The sequence below is a fragment of the Copadichromis virginalis genome, linkage group LG22 (assembly GCF_057382275.1).
Source record: "Copadichromis virginalis isolate Kocher_CV1m ecotype Utaka linkage group LG22, C_Virginalis_male_GT1.1, whole genome shotgun sequence".
Lineage (NCBI taxonomy): Eukaryota > Metazoa > Chordata > Actinopteri > Cichliformes > Cichlidae > Copadichromis > Copadichromis virginalis.
The window spans coordinates 36,461,204-36,486,293 of record NC_140638.1 but is presented as its reverse complement, the minus strand read 5'-3'; the positions used below and the strand labels follow the sequence as shown (position 1 = coordinate 36,486,293).

Genomic DNA, 25,090 nt, shown 5'->3' with positions numbered 1-25,090 from the left:
ATTAAATCCAATAAACGTATTGGGGTGCATTTGTCTTTGTATTAGATTGAGTTGTGACACTAAATGAGGACCACAGCTGAGACAAGACAGGGATACATTTTTAAATACATAGTGAGATTAAAAGGTGTAAAAAAAACGAAAAAAAACATGTTCTAATCATTTGGTGATCTGGTGATTTTACCAAGATAGTTTAACTACAACCATTTCTAGGTTATACATTACACAACACATTTTTCAAATATTGTTGAGTCTTATGCATCACATCTTATATAAGTGAGATGGATCTTAGTTTCCCTTTGAGCGATTTGCCTCTTAACATAACAATTAAAGTGATTTTAAAAGTTTGCATTTTGTGTGTCACAGGACATGCTATGGATGATGCCCGCATTACCCGGTTATTTCTCTGTGTAAGAAAGTCGTCAGCAGCTTCTCCTACAGCTGGAGGAAGAGAAGAGAGCTGGCTGAAGTGCAAATACAGCTGGGTCTTCCAAGTCACCAGCTACTCACAGAGGCAACAGCTCGCTGGGGATCAAGGCTTCTCGTGATAGAGAGAGTTCTGGAGCAGGAAAGAGCACTTTCTAAAGTTCTCTGTCGACATGAAAACCAGACCTCTAGTCCCTACTTGGCGGGACATAGAGGTCCTGGAGGCAGTTCAGAAAGCTCTCAAACCCTGTCAGGACTTCACTGATGCACTTTCAGGAGAAAAGTATGTGACCCTGTCCTGTGCTACACCTGTTTAACACTAGTCTCCTGGCACCTGGAGAGGTGACCTGTTGGACATGGCTTCTTTTGTGGATCCACGGTTCAGGGCGAAATACATCCCTAGTGAGAAAATTAATGCACTAAAACATAAACTCGTCTTGGAGGCAGAGTCTCTGCTCAGCTATCAGGGCACGTGTTTGTCTGAGCTGCCTGATCCAGCCGTGCCTGAGTCTGCAGACCAAGAAGAAGCAGCAGTGGGTGACACAGCTAAAAAGAGATCACTGGCAAGCTTCTCCCAGCACAGCCACCAACACTGGTTTCACAAGGAGGGAGGCAATCGAAAATGAATTTTCTAGCTACCTGTTGTCAGTTTGTGTAGAGTGATGCTGACCCTCTCAAATGGTGGAAGGAACATGAAGTTGCCTTTCCAGCACTGAGCCTCCTGGCCGAGAAATACCTTTGTGTGCCAGCTACCAGCTCCCCTTCTGAAAGGACTTTTAGTTGCAGTGGAAACATGGTAACCTGCCACAGGGCATCCTTGAAGCCTGATACTGTTGACAGATTAGTTTTCCTGGCACAAAATCTGGAAGCTGTACAGTAGCTGGCCTTGCCAATTGTTTGTGTTCTTTCTATATTGTTATTGTCATTGGAGATTTGCACAAAGACCCACTGAGCAAAGGATGTAATTTTGTTCATTTCATTCAATCTGTTTACATGTTTGGTTTTTTGCACAAAGTACCAGATGATTGTTCAGGAATACACACAAAGAAGCACTTTAGAAAACTTTAATTCAGTGTAAGCACTTTTTAAAGAGCAAGATGCCTTTGTTATTTTAGATCTGCATCTTTTTAGTTTACATTTTACATTTAGTTTACAATTTTTAGCTTTTTGTTATGTATGAAAAGAAAAAAAATGGAGCATTATTATTTAATAAATGCTGACAATTTATTTTTGACAATTTTTTCATGTACATACAGTTGTATCTTAATAAAAGTTACATGTGTGACATCTGGGACAAGTACCTTTGACCAAGAACTCTCTTTTTGTTCTTACTTTATGGGATTAAAGAAATATCGAGATATGAATTTTGGTCCATATCGCCCAGCTCTAATTCCCACCCCCATATACACAACCAAATACTCGGCACTCACCCGACGTGTAGACAGACACAAATAGACACTGCACAGACAGTCGCACTCCCCAAACATACTCTATATCCCAGGTCCAGGTATCCCCGCCCTCAGAGGGGCAAGCCGCACCTAGACCCAGGAGATGTAACCCTTCTCTCTGGGGTGGAGGCAAGCGGACCACCTCCTTATCTGCAGTAGCAGGGAGGCCCCGCATCCCAGACCCCAGTCTGACGGCCAGCACCTCCTCCCAGCCCCCCAGCCCGGACGGCTAACAGAACCGGGGTGAGTGAAGACCTCAAACCTCCCTACGCCCGCTCATATGTAGTGTTGCTGCGTGCTGTTCTAAAGTGCATTTAAAACTCAGGAGAGCATGGTTCCTGCTTCCTCTCAGAGAGCAGCACGGCTCCTCCCGAAAACCCTTAGTGTCTAAATGCATTTAAAATTGAGGGTAGGGCACCAGCGCCAGAGGTGGGTTGGAGTACACCGACCATCCTCTGGATGCTGTAAAACGTGCCCACCCCCAAGGCCCTATATGTCTGTGTTATGTGAGAGTGTGAGTAATGTGGATGTCTAGGTTGCAGAATAGAATTGAGGCACAGGTGGCCAGAAGGGGACAGAGGGGGAGTGCCTCCCCTGCACCCTGGTGACATACCTGCACCCCAAGCCCTGCGTGTGTGGGTGGGTGTGGTGGAGCGGGAAGAGGGAGGCAGCTGAGGATGGGGATTAACTCTTTTATAACGTGTCCAGGGGCAACGCAAAATTAAAAACACTATTTAATAACAATCTGTCCAATAAAGGTCTTCAACTTATTTAATGTCGCCCAGTGTTAGCCCACCTTAAAAAATACACAATTACAATACAACATTTGACCACAAATTGGTTTTTTTATGATCAAGTCTGTTTTACTGTCACATGAGTGGTGCAATCCTACCTCCTCTAGCAGTACAGGGACACCCATGCTTATGGCATTCTCCAGGGTACGAAGGAAGCCAGAGTCCGTTAGCTTGATCACCTTTAGACCATGTTTAGCCTCCTTGGAGCGGATCCATTGGTTAGCCTGTGAATGAAAGAAATAATCCTTAATCCCTAATGTGATGAAGATGACTTCTTTAAAAAATTTGTAAGAACGAATTTAAACTTATTTATCCTTGCTATGCAGCTGTATACCACTATTTTCAAAATCAAAATTAGTTTTAAAAACAAGGTTCTCGTGTAATACACGTGTGAAATGAATATTAATCACTTGGGATTATACAGATAATTGAGAAGTTAAAGTGTTAAAAAAATAACTCATTTCATTCATAAAGTAATCAGTGCTGGAATTATCGGCACTACATGGATGCTGCTGGAAACTTGTTTCTAGTTCACCTGATCCTGTGGGTCGATCATAAGAGGCCACCGGTGGCCCTCAGTCACCAGGATGCCATTCTCTGTAGAAACAGTGTCACGAGGCAAACCTTCTGCCTTCCACTGGCGGATGACATATTGATCACCAAGAATGTTAATCAGGCTAAAAGTGGAACTGATTGGGATGTTCAGGTTCTGGCACTGCGTTATCCACTGGTCAATTAGCTGGTGAGAGGGAAACAGAGCGCACACAAGCACAACAACTCAGGTTGTATTTGATTTCATCCCTTATTATTACATGTTATTTCCTGTCTTATAATAAAAACAAACAAGGTGTAAGGCCATTACGATAGTGGGGATTGCGTGTGACTGAGCACAATAGCAGTAATAAGAAAACTGGGCTCAGCTTTTGTTTGTTTGTCCTATTTTCTACTGATTTTCAAAAATTAGACTAAACTCTTACTAAAGGCACAAGCTGCTAATTCTTTGTTAGAGCAGCCTGTAAAACCTTAAAAAGCACAGAATAAACCTGTACCTACCAGCTGTCTATAGTGGGAAGTAAATGCGCCATAATATGCCACACAAGCAGCTGCAATGAAGATATTTCCCACAACATTGATGATCTCTTGCTCAAACAGGGCTACACTTTCTTCCCAGCATACTTGTTCGTCACCAAGAGCGGACGCTAGCTTCCCTGCCCTGATCAGACGGGCCTGTGTCAGAGCCATCGTATTACATTTAATAAAAGACAGATGGTAGAACTTATTTCACAGAGTATATTTTATGTTGCACTTTTTGGCACAACTCTCACCCAAATCTTCTTTCTCATTCGTGCTGCTATCAAACTGCTCCTGCAGGACCTTGATCTGGTTCTCCACCTCCTGAAGCTTCTTCTGCTTCTCTTTTAGGGTTGCCATGGTCACATCCAGCTCTTCCTGCACAAATGAGTAAGCACAGATGAAGAGGGAAATGGTAGGGTAATATCATACAGGAATCATTAAAGCAATACCTCACCCCTCCGGCGCGGTAGTACTGGAGAATAAATTCAATGTCCTGGATCCTGTGGACTTTCCTCCTCTGGCCGCTAGCCCTCGCCATCCCGCTGTGGTCTGCGCCATCTCCACCACTACGCCCCCGGAGCCGCGGCGGGCAACCCGACGCTGTGGTGCAAACTCACCGCGGAGAGCTGTGCTTTACCCCGGCTCCTCGGAGAAGAGGACCCATGGCGTGGCTACCTGGGAGTCACTCACGCAGTCCGGCTGGCGCATCTCCATCTGAACACCCCCGGTGCCGCAGCGCGGGCGTCTCAGATGACCAGCAGCCCCCGGTGGCACCTCCTCTCTTCACGCTGGTCCTCGGGGATTCCATCGTCAGGAACGTGCGGATGAGGGGGGCGCTCACGCTGTCGTTCCCGGGAGCCACCGTTGTTGACATAGTGGACAGAATTCCCAACATTCTGGCATCCCACCCACAGGTTAACCGGCTCATCATCCACATCGGCACCAATGACATCCCCAAACAGCAATCTGAGCTGCTGAAGTTGGACTTCCTCCAACTCTTCAGCCTCCTTGGTCAGTTGCAGGTGAGTGCTTTTATCTCTGGGCCCACCCCCACCTGTGGCAGAGGGATAGGCCGTTTCAGCCGGCTGCTCAGCCTTAACACCTGGCTTTCCTCCGCCTGTGTCTCCCACGGCGTGGGTTTTATTAACAACTTTGATGCCTTCTGGGAGAGGAGGCATCTTTTTGGGGCAGACGGGCTCCACCTCAACGCCTGGGGACGCCGTTTGCTGTCCGCCAATTTGGCATTTGGCGTACAGCACTCCCGCACATCGCCCTGTCACTACCCCAAACTGACATTACCTGCAGATCTGTCTGCCACTGACTGATGTTCCCCTGGTCCCAGCTCCTATATTTGTTCCACTTTTAACAGTAATACACGAAACTCTGGACTAGGACCTTTCTCTCCCACAGTCAACACAATACCCGTCATAATCACAAACAGAGAGCAACAGAATTATCATAAATCCAGTAACTCCAAAAACATTAATAACCTAAATATCAACATCCATTCAACTCTATTGTCAAAAATCCACCAGTCTCAATCAGTATGGCACTTTTAAATGTCCGCTCTCTGTTGAACAAGTCTTTTATTATTAATGATTTAATTTTAGATAATAAACTTGACTGTTTATTTTTAACTGAAACATGGCTGGGCTCGGATGCACCAGTTGTTCTCACTGAGGCCTCCCCACCAAATTTTAATTTCTCTTTTTCTATTAGAAGTGGTGAGAGAGGTGGTGGGACTGCATCTTTAGCCAACAACACACTCACCACCAAACAAATTTTATTTAATCATTTTACCACTTTTGAATTCCATGCTATTGTTTTCAGCAGCCCTCCAGTTTTATCTGTCACAGTTTACAGACCACCTAAAGACAGCGCTGCTTTTATCAAGGAATTCTCAGAATTTTTAACAAACATACATTCAAAATATAACATGATAATTTTAACCTGCACATAGATCATCCTTCTGACCCTGCAGCAAAAGAATTCTTAAACATTCTTCACTGTTTGGATTTTATCCAGCACGTCACGCAGCCGACTCACAACAGAGGACACACTCTGGACCTGGTCATCACCCATGGGCTGTCCACCAGCGTGTCCTCTGTTGTTGACTTGGCTGTCTCTGACCACTACTGTGTGTTTTTTAACATCACCGGTTTTATTCAGCGGGAGACCTCGGTGCGAACTGTGAGGAGGCGATATCTAACCTCTGAAGTGGCTGCAAATTTTACCAGGGTTTTAGACGAATGCCCCCCTGTGATTCTACCTGCATCCTGCGATTTGATTTTTAGTTATTTCAACAGCAAACTGAAGAAAAGCCTTGACTCCGTTGCTCCACTCACCACCAAAAAGATTAACGTAAAACATGCATCACCCTGGAGAAACGAAGAAGTCAAAAAACTCAAAAGAAATTGCAGGGCAGCAGAAAGGAGATGAAGGAAAAATAAAAATACTATCAACCATCAAATATTTTGCGAGCAACTTAAAATGTACAATAATACATTAAGGAAGTCAAGAAATTCATACTTCGCCAAAATAATCAGTATTAACAAAAATAATCCCAAGGTCCTCTTTTCCACCATAGATCATTTATTTAACCCTGATTTTAAAAGCTCCCAAAGAACCCCCACAGACTCGCTCTGTGAGCAGTTTGCAGACCACTTCAGGGGAAAGATCAGCGCCATCAGATCTGATATTTTATCTAATCGTGATATGATTGTAAACACATCTGAGGGCTCGATTGTACCTGAGGAGACACTGGACAGCTTTGTCCTGGTTAATGCTGAGAACTTTCAGAAGGTTTTCTCCACAGTGAGACCCACCACATGTCCTTTAGATCCAATTCCTTCTTCACTCTTTAAAACACTTTATGGATTTTTTGAGGCTGAGCTTTTATACGTGATGAATTGCTCTCTTCAGTTGGGTGTCTTCCCTGCTGCCTTTAAAACGGCGGTGGTGAGGCCCCTTCTGAAGAAGAGCAATTTGGATTGTAATGATTTTAATAACTACAGACCTGTATCCAACTCACCATTTTTAAGTAAAGTCTTAGAAAAACTTGTTTTTACTCAGATTACTGATTTTCTCAATGATAGACAGATCCTGGAGATACTCCAGTCTGGATTTAGGGTGAACCACAGCACAGAGACGGCTCTCCTAAAGGTTTTAAATAATTTTAGATGTAACTGGGACGCCCAAAAGCTCTCAGTCCTGGTGCTGCTGGATCTAAGCGCAGCCTTTGATACAGTAGACCACGCTGTTCTTTTAAACAGACTAAAACACATGGTGGGCCTCTCTGGTGCTGTACACAACTGGTTCACTTCCTATCTCTCTGACAGAACTTTTATGGTGAGTATGGATACATGCTCCTCTAAGATCCATAAAATGACATGTGGTGTGCCTCAAGGGTCGGTTCTAGGCCCTGTACTTTTTAATTTGTATATGTTGCCTCTCGGCGGTGTCATCAGGAGGCATGGAGTGAACTTCCACAGTTACGCTGATGACACGCAGCTGTACATCTCCGTGTCTCCTGATGACACCAGACCAATGGATGCCCTCTTTAACTGTATCTTGGATATAAGATCTTGGATGGCAGAAAACTTTTTACAGCTTAACCAGGACAAAACTGAAGTTTTAATTGTTGGTCCTGAGGCTCAGAGAGAGAAACTCTTGTCTAAATTAGAGGCATTTTCACTATGTCCTTCGCTACAAGTGAAAAACCTGGGTGTTATTTTTGACTCTGAGCTTGGTTTTATCCCACATATTAAACATGTAACCAAAATTGGATTTTATCATCTAAAAAATATAGCCAGACTCCGCCCTATTCTCTCTCGGGCCAACACGGAGATGCTGATGCATGCTTTTATTACCAGTCGCATTGATTACTGCCCTGCTCTCTGGTCTTCCTAAGAAGAATATTTCAACTTTACAACTTTTGCAAAACTCGGCAGCTCGTGTGCTGACGAAGACCAGAGGGCGGGCCCACATTACACCGGTTTTAGAATCGCTGCACTGGCTCCCCGTGTGTTTCAGGATCGATTTTAAAATTCTTTTATTGGTTTTTAAATGTCTTAATGGTCTTGGGCCTTCTTATCTCTCAGATCTGCTTTTACCATACGAACCCTCGCGGACCCTGAGGTCCTCTGGTACTGGCCTTTTGATTGTCCCTAAAGTCAGGACACATACTCACGGAGAGGCAGCTTTTCAGTGGTATGGTCCTCGTCTGTGGAACAGCCTGCCGGAGGAGCTCAGGGCCGCAGAGAACGTACATGTTTTTAAGAACAGGCTCAAGACCCACCTTTTTAATTTAGCTTTTACTTAGCGTTTATTTATTTTATGCTTATTTATTCTATCCTGTTATTCTATTATTAATTTAGGATTTACCTAAAATTTATTGATTTTATTCTTATTCATTTTTTAATCTTCTTACTCTATTTATATTTATATTTATATTGTATCCTGTTCTTATTTATTTTATCATTTTACCCTGTATATATCCTATTGCGTCATATCTCCAGTGTTTCCTCGGAGGGCGCTCTCTGCACCGGGGCTGTTATTGACCGTGGCTGCTGGGTCTCTGGGGTCCTCTCAGCCTGGCTGGGGGGCTTCTTTGCCTCCCTCCTGCTGTGTGCCCAGCCTGGAGGCTGCGGTCTGTGACCGGCTCCCGGTGCAGACGGCTCCCTGTTATAGTGTTTCCTCACTTGGCTCATGTGAACCCAGCCCAATTTTTACTCTTTAAGTGTGCGTGTATGCGTGTGTGTGTGTGAGTGTGGGGAGTGAGTTGGAGGGTGGGGTGGGCTGCTTTTAACCATGTAAAGCACTTTGTGCTACATTTTTTTTGTATGAAAAGTGCTTTATAAATAAAGATTGATTGATTGATGTGTTGGTCTGGTTTTTATTTCTCATCATTAAGTTTAGTGCACATATGCCAAACCTACATCAGACTTAGTGCTGTAACGTACTCTGGCCAAAATCTTGACTGCTCCTTAAAGCAATAAGCTGCATAGCTCTAGCTACAGTACTACAACATTGGCAAAGCCCATAGAAATCCAGCGATGCGTTTGTCTTGAAAATAGTCTCCTGCCTTAAATTTTCTAAAATTCCCCAATAATCTGAAACAGCGAGTGGAATAAAACACTAATGAGAGAGCTGAAGACCACCACCAACACTTGGCTTTGCAGTGACCCATCTTAGACTGGGTAGCTTACAAACTTCCATTATATAAACTGTGATTCATGATCCACTAGTGAACAGCGTCAAACTGATCATCTCCTTCTTTAGACCTCACCATGTCTTTAGCAGACATATTACCAATGCACCAGAGTGCATTGGTAATATGTCTGCTAAAGACATTAAGCTGCTTTGTGTTTATATATAGCAGGTAACACAGACGACACTAACTCTTTCTTATGTTTATGAAGAAGAAATAATGTTTAGATCAACATTTTACTTAAATGTCAGCAGTCGTAGTCCCACAAATGCAGATATTTTTGTCCTGGTTTAGTGTAACACTATTATCCATCCATCCATCCATTTTCATCCGCTTTGTCCGGGGCCGGGTCGCGGGGGCAGCAGCCTAAGCTGCGTTATTAACAAACCAAAAAAAACCAAAAATATTACAAACTATTTCATATCTACATTATAATTTCCCCCTTAACCTGTATGATGTGGCTAAAATTAACACAACTCTGAATGATAGATAATGTTAAAACCCTAAATCAGGGCTCCCACAGGACTGTTTTTTTTTTTTTTACAGGTTGAATCCTTATAATTACTTTGAAACACTTAATAACTTACATTTGAATAAGCCTGTAAGAACATATTTTTCCTTAGTGAGGTAAACCTAGAACGTTAATTTATTTCAGCTTCAGCTAACAATGACGGCACATCAACAATGCACTCTGTAACTGACCTGTGCCTTGGCCAGTTTTTCTCTCTTGGGCCAACCTCTTTGAAGACTCGAGTAAAGATCCATAGCTCTGACTAGGGATGGGTATCGTTTAGGTTTTATCCGATACCGGTGCCAAATCGGTACTTTTGAAACTGTGCCGGTGCTCAAACCGGTGCTTAAAGAATGGAGAACACAAAATTGGTCCAAAAACCTCTCATGTTTAACTGTTTTCCACTTTTTCTTTGGTCATTTTAGCCTTTTTGGCCAGGGTGAAGGGAGTATCTGCCATCAAACAAGAGGACAGCCGCATGTAGCTATGATGATGTTTGCTAGTTCACCTTACATGCATTAATGTAATAACGTGGTTAGCCTACTCAACGTAAATTACACACGAACAACATGAAGCTACTCACGCAGAGAAGAACGGCTGCTGCTGCATCATCATCCTCATCATTTCTGCTACACTGGCAGGGCTAGGGGCCAGGACTCTCCTCTTCGGGTTTTTGGGGGATGTTGCTAACTCGATAACAGGCACCACACCCGCAGTAGATGTGCTCGGTGTGAGGTCTCGCAGCAAGCTATCAAATACAGCACATTTTTCGGCTTTTAAAAAAAACGCTATGCGTCGCCAGGTGTTTCATCGGATTCGAGGTGTTACCTCCTTTGACAGTATCACAGTATCAGCTTAAAGCACTTGTTGCTGCTGAGTTTGCATCTTTTGCTGTGAAGTACAGCCAGACTTTTGACCACTTCACCTTGGGCATTTTTAATCTGTAGCTCTGCTCTAGAAGAACATACGTACCTGGGCCCGCCTACTATCCTCGGAAACGTAAAATGATTGGCTAGAATCCAAAGTGTGTGACATCTCAGGAAAAAAAAAGCACCGAAATATGCGCTGCTTTTCGGTCTGGTTACTACCGTTTATGTCAGAACCGGTGCCATCATGGCACCGGACACCGGTACCCATCCCTAGCTCTGACCCACATGCACATGGACTTGCACGCCCTTGATGCCTTTTCCACCTAATAAGAGCGACACAATAAGAAACTAGGCCAAGCAAAAACATACTGAAACATTTCAGAATTTCTGATAGGTTATACTATCTGAAAAACCACGTTTAGTCATAATGATACAGTAAGAAGATGTTATTTTCACTGGCTCTGTTTGTACTTTGACATTTTTTAATCTGCCAAAATATCCAAACTGACCTTTTCAGGCATGAAATTAGGGTCATTGATGTATTTTTGTAGTTTCAGCAGGATCCTAGGTTTGATATTGTCCTTGTCATATTCTGTCAGACGCCTGAGAAAGTTGGGATCGCCCAGTAATTGCTTGGCACTTAGCCAGTCTGGTCTGTTAGGAGAGAAGAAAGTTAGTGAGACACTGTTAACAAATAAGGACTAAAGAAATGTCACGGTTGCTCGATACATTAGACCGTGACATTAGTTGAGCTTTTCAAAGTAATGAAAATTCTTTGGGCAGAACAGCAAGTTTCAAAATCCCAAAGAGGATATTGTGAAGATTTAATTCAGATCAACAATGCAGTAGATTAGTGAATGGTGAAATCTGCAAGTCATCTGTTTAATGTTAAACGCAAAATACATAAGATTGAAAAAATAGTCCCGTTGAAGTGAAGGAGTGATAAAGTTATTACATTATTGTGATTATAAAGAGTTGCACTTTTAGAAACCATCACCAGTGCAGGGTGGATACCTAATAAAAGTGTAACATGTTAAGAAGCTATTTATTTATCTATTATTTTTTTAAGAAAATAGTGCACACTCACTTGCAATCAAGCAAGATGCAGACAGACTCCATGACAGTCATCACAGGGCTGGGGGTTTAGTGAACATCTTGATCTCAGAGATGTCAGCCCTGTTAAGAGATCTGAGGGCCTGGTTGGCACTCTCTAAAGCTGGCAGAGCCTGATCTAAGTCCCTCTGTGCATCATCTGCAATGGCCTGGGTTTCTTCAGCCTTAACTCGGGCCAGTGCCTCATCTTCTTCTACTACTTTATGTACCTGTGACAAGGAGAATTATTTTAGTTATGCTCATGAAGTAATGACAAAGAGTTACCATGATTTATAATTGAAATATAGGCAACATCAGACACGTTTTTGAAAGTTTTGTGATAAAACACAGACAGACCTCATCAGCCTTGTCTTGACCTACAGCCAATTTCTCCATGAGGGCATCGACATCAGTAGATTTTTGTTTGAGGACTGGCTCCAGAGCAGAAAGGTCCACCTTCATTTTGTCTACAAGCTCATTGGTCTCCAGCAGCTTAGTGACACCATTCTTTACACGATCCCTGGCCTATACAGCACAGCACAATGTGTCGTTTTTCTTGAACACGGGAGATGAAAAACTGGAACACCTGAACGCACCATGACAGACACGTAAAAAAGACACACACACATAGAAGATCACAACAGGCAAACAGCATCAGCTCTCATGTGTTCTTTCCTTTTGCCTGGGACACTGATTTTAACTGTCTGCTTTCATACAGTCTGTGGAAATTTTAGCCCATAGTGGGAATCTCAGATGCTTTGCTAGGTGTTTATTATCTTCTTTAAACAACTCAAAGGTCAGGCTTCATCATCCTTCTCTCATATTAGAAATTAATGTTTAATTTCATTTTTTTTTATCTTGTTGAAGATCTATGTACTGTCGCTGAAAACACTAAGTGATTATATCTGGTAGTTAAAGAATGATTTCCTACATTTAAGAAAAGCCACAACACTTTTCAGGATATGAACATTCGTGACTCCACGTTCGTCCCACATTCTAATTTGTTAAACACTTTGGGTCGTATCCAAAACAAAGTTCTGTGTCGAGATTGTATTTTTCATTTTTGCTAACTGTAACTTTATCCTAACTTTCACAAAAAATTTTAATTCATTTATTTTCTGACAAATAATGCAGATATGCTGTATTTAAAAGTTACTGCTTAAATGACACATGTTTTATAAACCTTATGTATTTACATAAGTACCGTACATACCTCATCCCTGCTCTCTTCACTGATTCCAGCCTCTCTGGCTTTAGGGCGGGTAGCAGCAAGCACTTGTTCTAGCTCGTCTTTTTCAAAGAGGTTAGGCACCTCACCAGAGTTTAAGCATGTTGTTTAAATCCTCCAAAAAATCTTCTACTACAATCTACAACAGATTTAATAGTTAAACACAGTAAGTACACAGAAACTTAAATACTGTAAGTATTTTTGTGGCTCAATCTTTTTGCAATACCTGAGTATCTGTAAAGAGGAGCACCATATCTTTGCCCTCCACACCAGCCATCTTGTAGAGCCTCCTCAAGTCTTCATGGAAGCTGTCATAGTTATACCCTCCGCTCAACTCAATCTCAAAGCAGCGGCACCCACACATGTGGGCTGCCAAGCGAGTGAGTGACTGCTTGCCTGTACCTCCCACCCCGACTAACAAGGCATTGCCTCGCTCCTGGCGAATTATACGAGCAATCCTAAAAAAATAATAAGATTATTTCGTTCCATATGGCACATGCATCGTGTCATTTAGAAAATGTACTGCTAGCTATAATCAGATCAAATCACTTGATATGACACTACCTTTAAAAAAAAAAAAATCGGAAGATGTGCAGTTAAATTTTATTACTGACGTTAAAATAAGAAAGAGTGCCTGCATTTTACTTATGTGGAAGGTATGTCTGCTAATTAGACATGCAAGTAATTATTATTATGGATAAATGATCCTTACAGTCCATATCACAGGCATTGCATGTTCTATTTTAAAACCAATAAAACACAATCACTCGTATTGCTACTGCCCTTTGGGTGACTCAGTTTGTCCCAACTACAGCTAAAATAAATCAACTACCTGTTAAGAAACTACACAAAAACAAGTTAAATTCACTCACCTGGAGACATGTTCAATGGCATCCTGGAAGAAAACCAGCTTGATCTCCTTGGAGAAGGTCATGTTGTAATCATCAAGATAGTCCTGAAGTACAGTCTGGATCTTATTCATGTCTGTCAGGTCTTCATACAGGCGATCTTTTTCTGCATGCATCTATGTGGATGATGGTGGACACAGAACAAAACTGCAAATCAGTAAATAATGTGCAGTATTTTTGTGTCGACCTGTAAATAAGTTGCTTGGAGGAAAACCTGACCTTGATGAAGTCCCCAAATATTATGGGATGAGACACAAAATGTGAAGACTAAGTGGATGTCAAAATATCGCCCTGGCAAAAAAGAGAGGTCTATCTTAAACCCATAAAGCCAAAATATAGATTTTGAGCTGATAACAATTAACTGAGCATTCAGAAAATAAAGTCTGAGGCTGGACTGTGAGAGTTCTTACTGGCCATCTCACAGATGATGGTGTTGAAGTAGGTCTTATCTTGGGTGTTGATGAGTCGGTCATGAAATACGCGCTGGCATTCATGGCAGAAAAGGCGGAAGATCTGGGTCTTGTCTCTTACTTGACTTGGCTCACACTGCAGTATGCCTGGTAAGCAACAGAGAGAATCTATATACTCACAACAAGCTTGAAAATCAACATTTGGTAAGACTATCTTTATTCTTCAACACAGTCTGAACATTTAGGTAAGCTTCTTGCAGTAGTCTTCAGGATTAGTTCTTCAGGTTTGTATTCAAAGCTCTTATTTATAGCTTGACTTCCTCTTGTTCCATTCCCTGTATAGATGATCCCACACTACTTCAATAATGTCAAGGTACAAACTCTGAGGAATCCAGTTCTTGTGTAATTTAGCAAACCTTAACCATTTCTCCCTCTCTTAAAACGGGATTCTTTTTGAGACCCACCCTTCCAACGAGACCACTTCTGATAAAAACTGAAATGCATCTCTCAGGACCTGTGTCGGGACTTTCCTGCATATTTTTTCTATTTCTTAGGGACATTTAGATACTATATCTGAAGTAGGTTGTTCTTTTGTGCTCTACTTGTCCTGTTTCCCCAGATTATTTAAGGGCACACCATCCTGAGATAGGTCAAATTCAGTTAATAATCTGCGACTCACCTTGTCATTGTAAAAGAAAATTTTATGATGGTCAAGTTGTGTTATTTTTGGCATTTCTCATAGATTCAAGAGATGGCAACAAAGTTTTTGCAACAGGCTGCTAGTAACAAAGTGCCCGAAGATACAATCTGAAATTGGTTCTTTGTGAAGTTTGTTATGTGTAGACTTGTGCTGGTTCAGCTCTCGAGTTAGGGGCGTTTTTCCTGCTTGAATGGTTCACAGGTCAGTGTTAAGCCACTTAACAAACCAAGAAAATAATTCTTCTGAAAATAGTCAGATACAAGGACTGGATTGCCAATGACTGAAAAAGCAGCCAAAGACCAAAGGAATACTCACCCTGGACACACTTGGAGAGGTCCCGGAGATTAAAAACATAGTGGGACTTCCTGGGGTGGGCAGCAGATCCACACTTAAACAGTTATAAATCTCCACAGCTGCATGCACAATCTGTCCGGCACAGTCCTTCACTGCCCGGGAAAACTCAGAGGAAACCGTTCAGTATAGCCTGGAAGGAGGTTGGGTATGAAAAGTGGTTGTAACACAAATGAGAGGGCATGAAGAGGGGTATACTGAAAATTACATATACTGGCGGAGCAGGAAATGGAAAAATTAAAACATTTAAAGTAAGTGCAACATCTCATAGAGAGAAGTTCATGGATATAACACATACAGACTGCTCAATAGAAATTCTTAATCTATCAAGATTAACTTAAACTAATAATAAATAAGCACGGACATGATATCTTTTGAACTGTAAACACTACTCCCTAAAATGTAATTCTGTACATACGTGTGTGTGTGTCAGTATTTTGGAGGACTCCTGACTTTGAAGATCTGTTTGAGGCTGGTGTCCGAGGGTGTTGGCAGGCACAACATGCTGAAGTGGCGAATAAGTCTGGGGGGTCACAGGATTTCGCCCCCCTCCTGGAGGAGCACATGAGATGAGATGAGATAGTCTTTATTTGTCAGTTGCAGGTCTTTTGCCCACAACCGAGATGACAGACCTTGCCGACCGTACATACAATACAAACATCACATTGGGGAGACAGGTCAGGCCAGGTAGCGAGGAAAAAAAACATCGAAATGTGTAACACAGAAGGATAATACAGGAATGCACAGATATCAACACACCACAGCACAATAAACACAGACAGCAACATGGGAAAGAGTTCCAGTGTGTACATCTGATCTGGGACCGCTGCAATCTTTGACTGCGCCTCCAACTGACCTGATGTCCACATCAGAGGGGAGGTAAGCGTTGGAGGTGGCATTGGATCCGGGGTAGGGAGGGTGATGCGTCGGTGAGTGCTTATCAGTATCAGTATATGTCTGTGTGTGCGTGTCCATAGTTCAGCTGAGACAGTGTCCTTCGCCCTGCCAGGCTAAGTAAACAGTCTTCCAGCCAACCCAGGTGGCCTTGCATGGGAATGGGAAGGAACAGACTCAACACAGTCGTTATCAGGGAGTTGTTGTTCGGCTCCAGCCTTGAGCTGGCGCCGAAGGGGTAGCCGGGTTATGATGGTAATTGAGAATTTCAAGCTGTTTTTAACACTCCGACACTGGTCTCTCAGTCTCCCGTTAATAGCTGCGAGCTTCTCCGTGATGTTATTAGCCGTCGATTCTGTGGACTTGTCACTCTTTTTGCTCACATAGCAGATTCTCAGACCTCACGACCGCAGCCAACTGATCCGAGGTGTAATCCAGCTCCGCCCAGAGATGTTGTTCTGAGTTGATTCTTTCCTGATGTAATCCAACATACATACGCTCAAAGGTGTTATTCTGAGCATTCACTGCAGTTGTAAGCGCCTCCAAGCTCTTAACCATGCTGCCTTCAGTGAGCCCTTTATGAGAAGTCGCACCTGTCGTTCCAATCCCAGCGGGCAGCCTTGTGGGCGTTTGAACAGCCGGTTCCGCTCTCTTAATTCTCCGATAAGCCAGGGCCAAGCCAGCTCCGATCAGCAAGAACCCTGTTATCGTGGTTCCAAATAGGTAGATATCTTCAGCGTCCTCGATCGACAGTCCCGCCAGGCACACGATCCTCTGCCACCCGTCCATCGTGTATCCGGCAGGGAAAGTCCCTCCAGGGCACTCGGGTTCTCCCGAGCCCAGACTTCTCGTTAAAGGGTGTCAATAGCATTCAGAGACCAGTTGATCAAATCCATAATGCTGCTGTAATGGTCATTTCCTGAGAAGAAAAAGAAAGAATAAAGGGACTACTAAACAGCTGATAAAACGCTAGTATGTTACTTTTTCCTGACATGTCACCATTGACAATAAAATGTTCCATTTAAGATGAGGGGTTCCTTGTGTGGGGCATTTAAAGACAGTACAGAAATGTTCTAAAATCAGTTGTGCCTGTGTGTATATGTGTGTTTGTATAGCACAAGTTAAGGTAGTAAACATTCTATGGATGATGCACTGATCACAGACCACTTTTAATTTCGTTGTACCTGCGACAATGACAATAAAGACATTCTGATTCCCATTTTATAAATGGCAAGAAAAAAAGCTAACAAATAGCCCACAAGATTAAAAACAGCAAACAGAACAAATGAGGTTTTTAACCATGCTCAAAAACTGAACACGGGGAAAACATCCATAGTAGCCGAGTCTAGAACGATTTTGTCTTTACTTGTAGGCAATCTTTATGGGAACTAGAATGTACTGTACATGTTAACTTGTTATTTTCTCTTATATCGCGAGAGTACTGTTGCCCGCGAAGAGTTGTTGTTGGTGTAGAGAAAAATGGCGTAACGAATAAAGCGCTTGGAATGAGACTACGACGCCGTGTCTTTTGAGTTAACAGTACAGACACTAAAAATAAAAGGTTAAGACTTATGAGCAATTAACTTATAGCTAGTCTAGAACAGCCGTGCTAGTAGAACTGTCCTACCTGTCACGGCTGGCGGAGGGAGCCGTGTGGTGTGGAGGAAAAGGAGGACCCAAGATGCAGCAAACTGATGATACGAGTGATGTTTTATTTACAAAGGTGGTGGTGACAAAAACAGGCAACGAGGTATGAGTACTTTACAAACGGAAACCTAAACTGGGAGAAACTAAGTGACAAACCTGAGACCATACAAAAGGGGTGCGGGGCAGAGACAGGAACACCATAGAACGCAGAGGTAGACGGATGAATGCAGACGAGCCGACAACAGGCAGGAGAACACACAGGGCTTAAATACACACCAGTAATCAGGGGATGAGGGACAGGAGGGCAACACAGCTGGGAGAAATCAGAACTGACGGGACAGGGGAAATGTAAACTGAACACTCACATCAGACAGAGACCTTCACAATAAAACAGGAAACTCAGACACGGGGAACCAAACAAGACACAGATCTAAACAGACAGCTTCACAAACAGATGGGGTGACACCATAGACAGACAGATACAGACGCAGACTCAGAGGCAGACCGAATATAACACAGAACTAAAACAATCATCATCATCATCATCTGGAAAATGATAACAAACTAAAAGCGCTGGGTCACCGACCCAGGACCATGACAGTACCCCCCCCGCAAGGGCTGGCCCCAGACAGCCCAAAACAAAAACAGACGACCAACCCAGGGCGGGCGGCGGGGGACCAGGACGGAGGGACCAACACCAAACCAAAAAAAACTCCAGTGACCCAAAAGAATTGACCAAAACACAACACACACTGGAGTCCCCGAACAGGGTCCCAAAATATAGTTCAGGAGGCCGGCCCGGAGGCTGACAACTCAGGAGCCTAGAATAGTTCATCTCCGGGGGCCGACCATGCGGAAGGCAGTGGCGGCGACGGGGAAACCGTTCAGGCGGCCGACCGTGCGGACAGCAACGGCGGCGACGGGGAAACCGTTCAGGCGGCCGACCGTGCGGACAGCAACGGCGGCGACGGGGAAACCGTTCAGGCGGCCGACCGTGCGGACAGCAACGGCGGCGACGGGGAAACAGTTCAGGCGGCCGACCGTGCGGACAGCAACGGCGGCGACGGGGAAACCGTTCAGGCGGCCGACCGTGCGGACAGCAACGGCGGCGACGGGGAAACAGTTCAGGCGGCCGACCGTGCGGACAGCAACGGCGGCGACGGGGAAACAGTTCAGGCGGCCGACCGTGCGGACGGCAACGGTGGCGACGGGGAAACAGTTCAGGCGGCCGACCGTGCGGACGGCAACGGCGGCGACGGGGAAACAGTTCAGGGGGCCGACTGTGCGGACGGCAACGGCGGCGACGGGGAAACAGTTCAGGGGGCCGACCGTGCGGACGGCAACGGCGGCGACGGGGAAACAGTTCAGGGGGCCGACTGTGCGGACGGCAACGGCGGCGCGAATGCAGGTCCGGGGGCCGACCGTGCAGACGGCAACGGCGGCGTGTAGGAGGTCGTCCACGCAGCAGGCGGGGGTGGCAACAGAAGTCCGGAGGGCGGCCACGGTGGTGATGATGCCCAACAAGCGGCCTGGCAGACGACCGACGATGTGAAGGTGGTAGTAGGGGACCCGAAGGCTGCGTGGCCCCTGCAGCCCCAGGCGAAGCGGAGGCTGGTCCAGGCGAGGCTGAAGCCGATGCGGAGGCTGGTCCAGGCGAGGGCGTAGGTGAAGCAGTAGCTGGACCAGGCGATGCTGATGAGAATGCTGAAGCGGAGGCTGGTCCAGGCGACGGCGTAGGTGAAGCAGTAGCTGGACCAGGCGATGCTGATGAGGATGCTGAAGCAGATGCTGGACCAGGCGATGCTGATGAGGATGCTGATGAGGATGCTGAAGCAGATGCTGGACCAGGCGATGCTGATGAGGATGCTGATGAGGATGCTGAAGCAGATGCTGGACCAGGCGATGCTGATGAGGATGCTGATGAGGATGCTGAAGCAGATGCTGGACCAGGCGATGCTGATGCTGGACCAGGCGATGCTGATGCTGGACCAGGCGATGCTGATGCTGGACCAGACGAGACTGAGGTTGAAGCGGAGGCCGGACCAGACGAGACTGAGGTTGAAGTGGAGGCTGGACCAGGCGAGGATGACGGCAGCGGGACGGCTGCAAAACCTGACGGCAGCGATGCTGCAGGAGGTGATGTGGAGATGTGCTGGCTGGGTCCTCCAGGACCGTCAGCAGGTGTGAGGATGTGCTGGCTGGGTCCTCCAGGACCGTCAGCTAACGAGGCGTGGTGCTGGGTGGGCTCCTCGGGCCCTCCAGCAGACGGCACTTGAAGCTGGCTGGGTTCTCCTAAACCCCCAGCAGACGACACTTGAGGCTGGCTGGGTTCTCCAGAACCCCCAGCAGAAGACACTTGAGGCTGGCTGGGTTCTCCAGAACCCCCAGCAGAAGACACTTGAGGCTGGACGGGCTCCTCGGGCCCCCCAGCTGACGAGGAAGCGGAAGGAGGCTGGACGGGCTCCTCGGGCCCTCCAGCTGACGAGGAAGCGGAAGGAGGCTGGACGGGCTCTTCGGGCCCTCCGGCTGACGAGGCGGGAGGCTGGACGGGCTCTTCGGGCCCTCCAGCGAGAACAGTCTCAGGACCAGTGGGCACAGGGGCCCCTGGAACACACGGGACAAAACCAGCAGGCGCACGGGCCTCTGGCAGGCACAGGACGGAACCAGAAGGCACACGGGCCTCTGGCAAACACATGGCAGACTGCAGCTGCACAGAGCATTGAGTCTGCTCAGGCAGCAACGGCCGGGTGCGGTCCTCAGCTGGCTTCTTAACCGCCAGGGGTCCAGAGTCTGCTGGGGGCTGAAAACCCAGCCTCTGGGGAAGCCCTGGAGTGTATCTCAGTCTCAGAACTGGCCAGCTTTTGAGGACTGATAACAATATTGTTTGGTTTGTCTCTCTGATTAGGATTCAAGGTTGTGGAACAGTTCTGTAAGGGTTGGATAGACATAGCTTGCTGTACCGGAGGTGTAGGGGAAAATGATGGTTGTGAAGTTGGAAACCGAGCTGACGATAAGGCTGATGATTCCTCTACCAACTGAGCTATTGACTGGGCTAAGGATTGAAATAAGGTTTGTAGTAAGTCAGGCTGTGGATGTGACTGTGCTATGGGAAGCGAGGCTGAATGTGATGGAGGTGGCGACTGAGCGGCTAACTGAGCTAGTGGCTGCTGGGCAGCTAACTGAGCTACCGGCGGGGCAGCTGACTCAAAAAACACAGCCCCGGAACAAACAGTCACACAGTCCAAAACAGAAAAAGGGTCCTTCTCACTCACCACAGCCGGCAGTTCCGAAGTCCTAATCTTCGGCTGTGGGGTGACGCGCCGACGGCGCGATCGTCGCTTCCTCCCGGGCAAAACCTCCGGCGGGCCGGGCAAAACCTCCGGCGGGCCGGGCAAAACCTTCACCGCCGGGCTGGGTTGGGAAGCGGTAGCGGCTGGTGGGTGAAGGTGCAGCTCGTGAAGAAGGAAGTCTTATGCTAGCGGGTGAAGCGAGTCCAGCAGCCAGGAGTGGGCAGAGATTAGCTGCTGTAGCCTGGCTTCTACCGCGCGGTGAAACCCTTCCCCCTCGTGCTCGAGCCACAAGTTGACCAACCTTGAAACAGTGTCAATTAATTCCTCCCGAAACTCCTGGGAAGGTGCGGATGCTGCTGGGTCCATGTTGGTCGGCTCGTACTGTCACGGCTGGCGGAGGGAGCCGTGTGGTGTGGAGGAATAGGAGGACCCAAGATGCAGCAAACTGATGATACGAGTGATGTTTTATTTACAAAGGTGGTGGTGACAAAAACAGGCAACGAGGTATGAGTACTTTACAAACGGAAACCTAAACTGGGAGAAACTAAGTGACAAACCTGAGACCATACAAAAGGGGTGCGGGGCAGAGACAGGAACACCATAGAACGCAGAGGTAGACGGATGAATGCAGACGAGCCGACAACAGGCAGGAGAACACACAGGGCTTAAATACACACCAGTAATCAGGGGATGAGGGACAGGAGGGCAACACAGCTGGGAGAAATCAGAACTGACGGGACAGGGGAAATGTAAACTGAACACTCACATCAGACAGAGACCTTCACAATAAAACAGGAAACTCAGACACGGGGAACCAAACAAGACACAGATCTAAACAGACAGCTTCACAAACAGATGGGGTGACACCATAGACAGACAGATACAGACGCAGACTCAGAGGCAGACCGAATATAACACAGAACTAAAACAATCATCATCATCATCATCTGGAAAATGATAACAAACTAAAAGCGCTGGGTCACCGACCCAGGACCATGACACTACCCTTGTTTTAGATACGTGCTTGTACTTATAGGAAACATGCCCCATAATCTTTCTAAAATCTGAAAATGCTCCTTCTTGTGGTTTTGTTTTTAAACTGTTTGGAAAAGTCTAAAATAGATAACCTCAACTGCAACCAGAGTTAATGTCTCATTACAGTGTAGCTCATCTTATTTGCATACCTGGATCTCCTTCCAGAAGAACTTCTTTCTGTCATAAAACCCAGAAAAGTCCTGGAACTGACGCAGGAGTTCTATAGGAGGCTGAGATCCAGAACTGTCCAGCTTAGGCATATTCAAGTCATCCACAAAGACCACCAACTTCTTGTTTCCTGGAGAGAAAAATAATAAATATTCAAGAAGAAAAAAGTAAACGTGTAAGCACTATTGGATGAATGGCCAGGCAGTAGATGTGTAGGTGAATAGTGGAAGCAACTCTTTTACCTAAGATGTTCTTTCTCTTTTTCTCCAGTTTGGACTCAATGACCTCCTGTGTACGGGCAGAGGAGGTCTGAGCAGAGAAGTTGATGAAGACAGGAAGATATCCTGCACTTTCCTGGATCCTGTTAAGCAGGCCCCGGGCCACCACAGTCTGCAAGAACACGTTCATCAATTACTTTTCACATATAAATTTTGATATCTGCATTCCTTTCTAAATTGCAACACCAAAATATTACCTTTGCTTCAGCACCATGGATATTTTGGATATGAAACCTAAACTAAGCACTGCTGCAGACTCGTGCCATTTCCTCTCTAAAACTCCTCAGCATTTTATTAATACGTCACCATCATCAGGGCTCTAGACTAACTTTTTGCCATGGGCGTGCCGGTACGCCTAACTTTTTAAAGTTGGGCGTACCAGCACAAAAGTTAGGCGCACACAAATTTTATAATAATTAATATAATGTGTTTTTCTGGATACACTGTGGTTTTTCAGCATTCAAAGATTGATGACACCGTGTCAGAGCTGGCTATGAATTTCAGAAGCATCAGGCCTTAACAGAAAAGTTAGCAATAGTTCTTTTCCTATTACAGCTACATCCACTTCTGTCGTGCCTAGGCTGCTCACTAGGGCTGGGTATCATCACTGATTTCTATAATCCATTCGATTCCGGTTTTCAAAGTCCCGATTCGATTCAACTTGGCCTCAGACAGTCAGAAATATTATAATTTAGGGCTGCTCAATTAATCGAATTTTAATCACGATTACGATCTGGGCTTTCAACGATCATTAAAAATGACTGAGCCGATTATTAGCCCCTCCCTCATTTATCCGCGACACCTTAAAGGCCGGTCCGTGAAAATATTGTCGGGCATAAACCGTCCGTGGCACAAAAAAGGTTGGAGACCGCTGATTAAGAGGACCCGAGGGAAGCTCGGAAAGCTAAGCAGAAGTTATTTGGAGAGTGACTGCCGTTGGTTGAAAAGAGAGTTTAAAAAAAAAAACTTCAGTGGTGTTGCACACTATTTTATATTATTTTTTTAAAGTCATTGTTAACCCTTTAAAGCCGGTCAGAGCAGCACGCTCCGTGTTGTGTAACTATTTTTAAATCCCTGTAGAACCTGAACCGTGTAAGCTAGCGCAATAATTTGTTTTGCATATGAAACCGGAGGAGTTGTACTTACATCTTATGCCATCAGCTTGTCCTCGGTCACGGTTTCCTTCCACACAAAGCTTTGCAAAAATTGCATAAAAAGCGCTTGCAGGAACAAAAACATAATATTCCAGAAACACGCTTTGCCGATCTGATCAGCTGTTCGTAACACTTCCCACAGTGAAACAGACGTCAGCGCGAACTATCGCATGTCCGCCATTTCCTGGCCGAAACCGGAAGTGACGTCATTTTCGCGGAAATTGTAGTTTTTTACTTGTAGGCCTTAAAAGCCTATACTGGTCATGTTTGACTTTTCTGAATAGTTTCTGGGATGCTTAGAACTCGAATTGCACTGCTGGAAATAGTTTATTTTGATGCACATGCTGTTTTCTTTGCAAATTTGCATCATAGGATTGTTTTTTGTTTTTCCTGCAGTGTATAAAAATTGCTGTATCTCCAAAATAAAACTATGAAGACACTCAAAATAAATTTCCTGTTGTTGTAAACTATTTTTTGCAACTTTTTTGTATTTAAAGTTTTGAGGGATAAACCTCTTAAATTTCTCCAAGTAGAAATATATGTAAAAAACAAAAAACAAAAACGATTTTCAAATTTTTTTGTAGTTTATTGCACTTTTTTGCAATTAATGTAGTTACTATGGACTTAATGGAGACATATTATTAAAATATGGGCTATAAAAGTTGTATAGCAACTTGAAATGCTCCCACAAATGGCACTACAACATGTAAAAAAACAATATAAGCTCTGGCGGACTTGGTTCTATGGTAGGACTTGAAGAGTTAAATAAATATCGTCAAATAATCGAGATCTCAATTTCAGTGAAAATAATCGTGATTATCATTTTTGCCATAATGCTCCATCTAGAGAGAGAGAGAGAGAGAGAGAGAGAGAGAGAGAGAGAGAGAGAGAGAGATTTATTAGGGGTGCAACGATACACAAAATTCACGGTTCGGTTCGATACTTTGGTGTCACGGTTCGATATTTTTTCGATACAAAAAAATGTTCATGCCTTTTTAAATTTGTCATTTATTAAAATTATAAATATATATTTTAACTCAAAAGTACAGTTTTTAAATTTAACCCTAACCCTTGTGCGTGTTTTTTATTTTGACAGGGAATGCGCACCTGCGGACCACTTATGTGCAGCCCTGGTTATTTAGCTCGTCATATTGCAGCCACAGAAATTCTTTTGTCCATGAAACCATAAAGCTGCACTTTCTTTTTGCCTTATAGTCTGATTTGTCATAACTTCTCCGTTTCGTGGTAAGCTTTTCTTTGGCTGTCACTTCTTCACCCTGACCTGTCTTATTTGGCTCAGCAGAACTGAAATATATGTCTGTCTGTGAAGGTTCTCAGTCATCCAGGTCATCGTAGTCAAATATATATCCTGCTGCTTTTACACACGTACTCACATAAGCTCAGCGATTCTCTGCGCGATCAGCCTCTCACATGTTTAAGCTGCGGGAGATTTCACTTGTCATGTTTGCATAGTAAGCTAACGATTAATAAGACGATGTCAGAGGAATTGGTGCACAAATTATCATCACTCACAGATCAGTGCTGTCGCTCTCTATACACAGTTTGCGCGATTGCAAAGTGAAAGCAAAAAAAACAAGCGCAAATTC

At 44.8% G+C, this 25,090-nt stretch overlaps 1 pseudogene; it reads right to left on the bottom strand.

The window, feature by feature from the left end:
• LOC146683819 (dynein axonemal heavy chain 6-like) overlaps window positions 1–22,459 on the bottom strand; it is a 56,892-nt pseudogene extending 34,433 nt beyond the window's left edge.
• Between the last annotated feature and the right edge of the window lie 2,631 nt (window positions 22,460–25,090).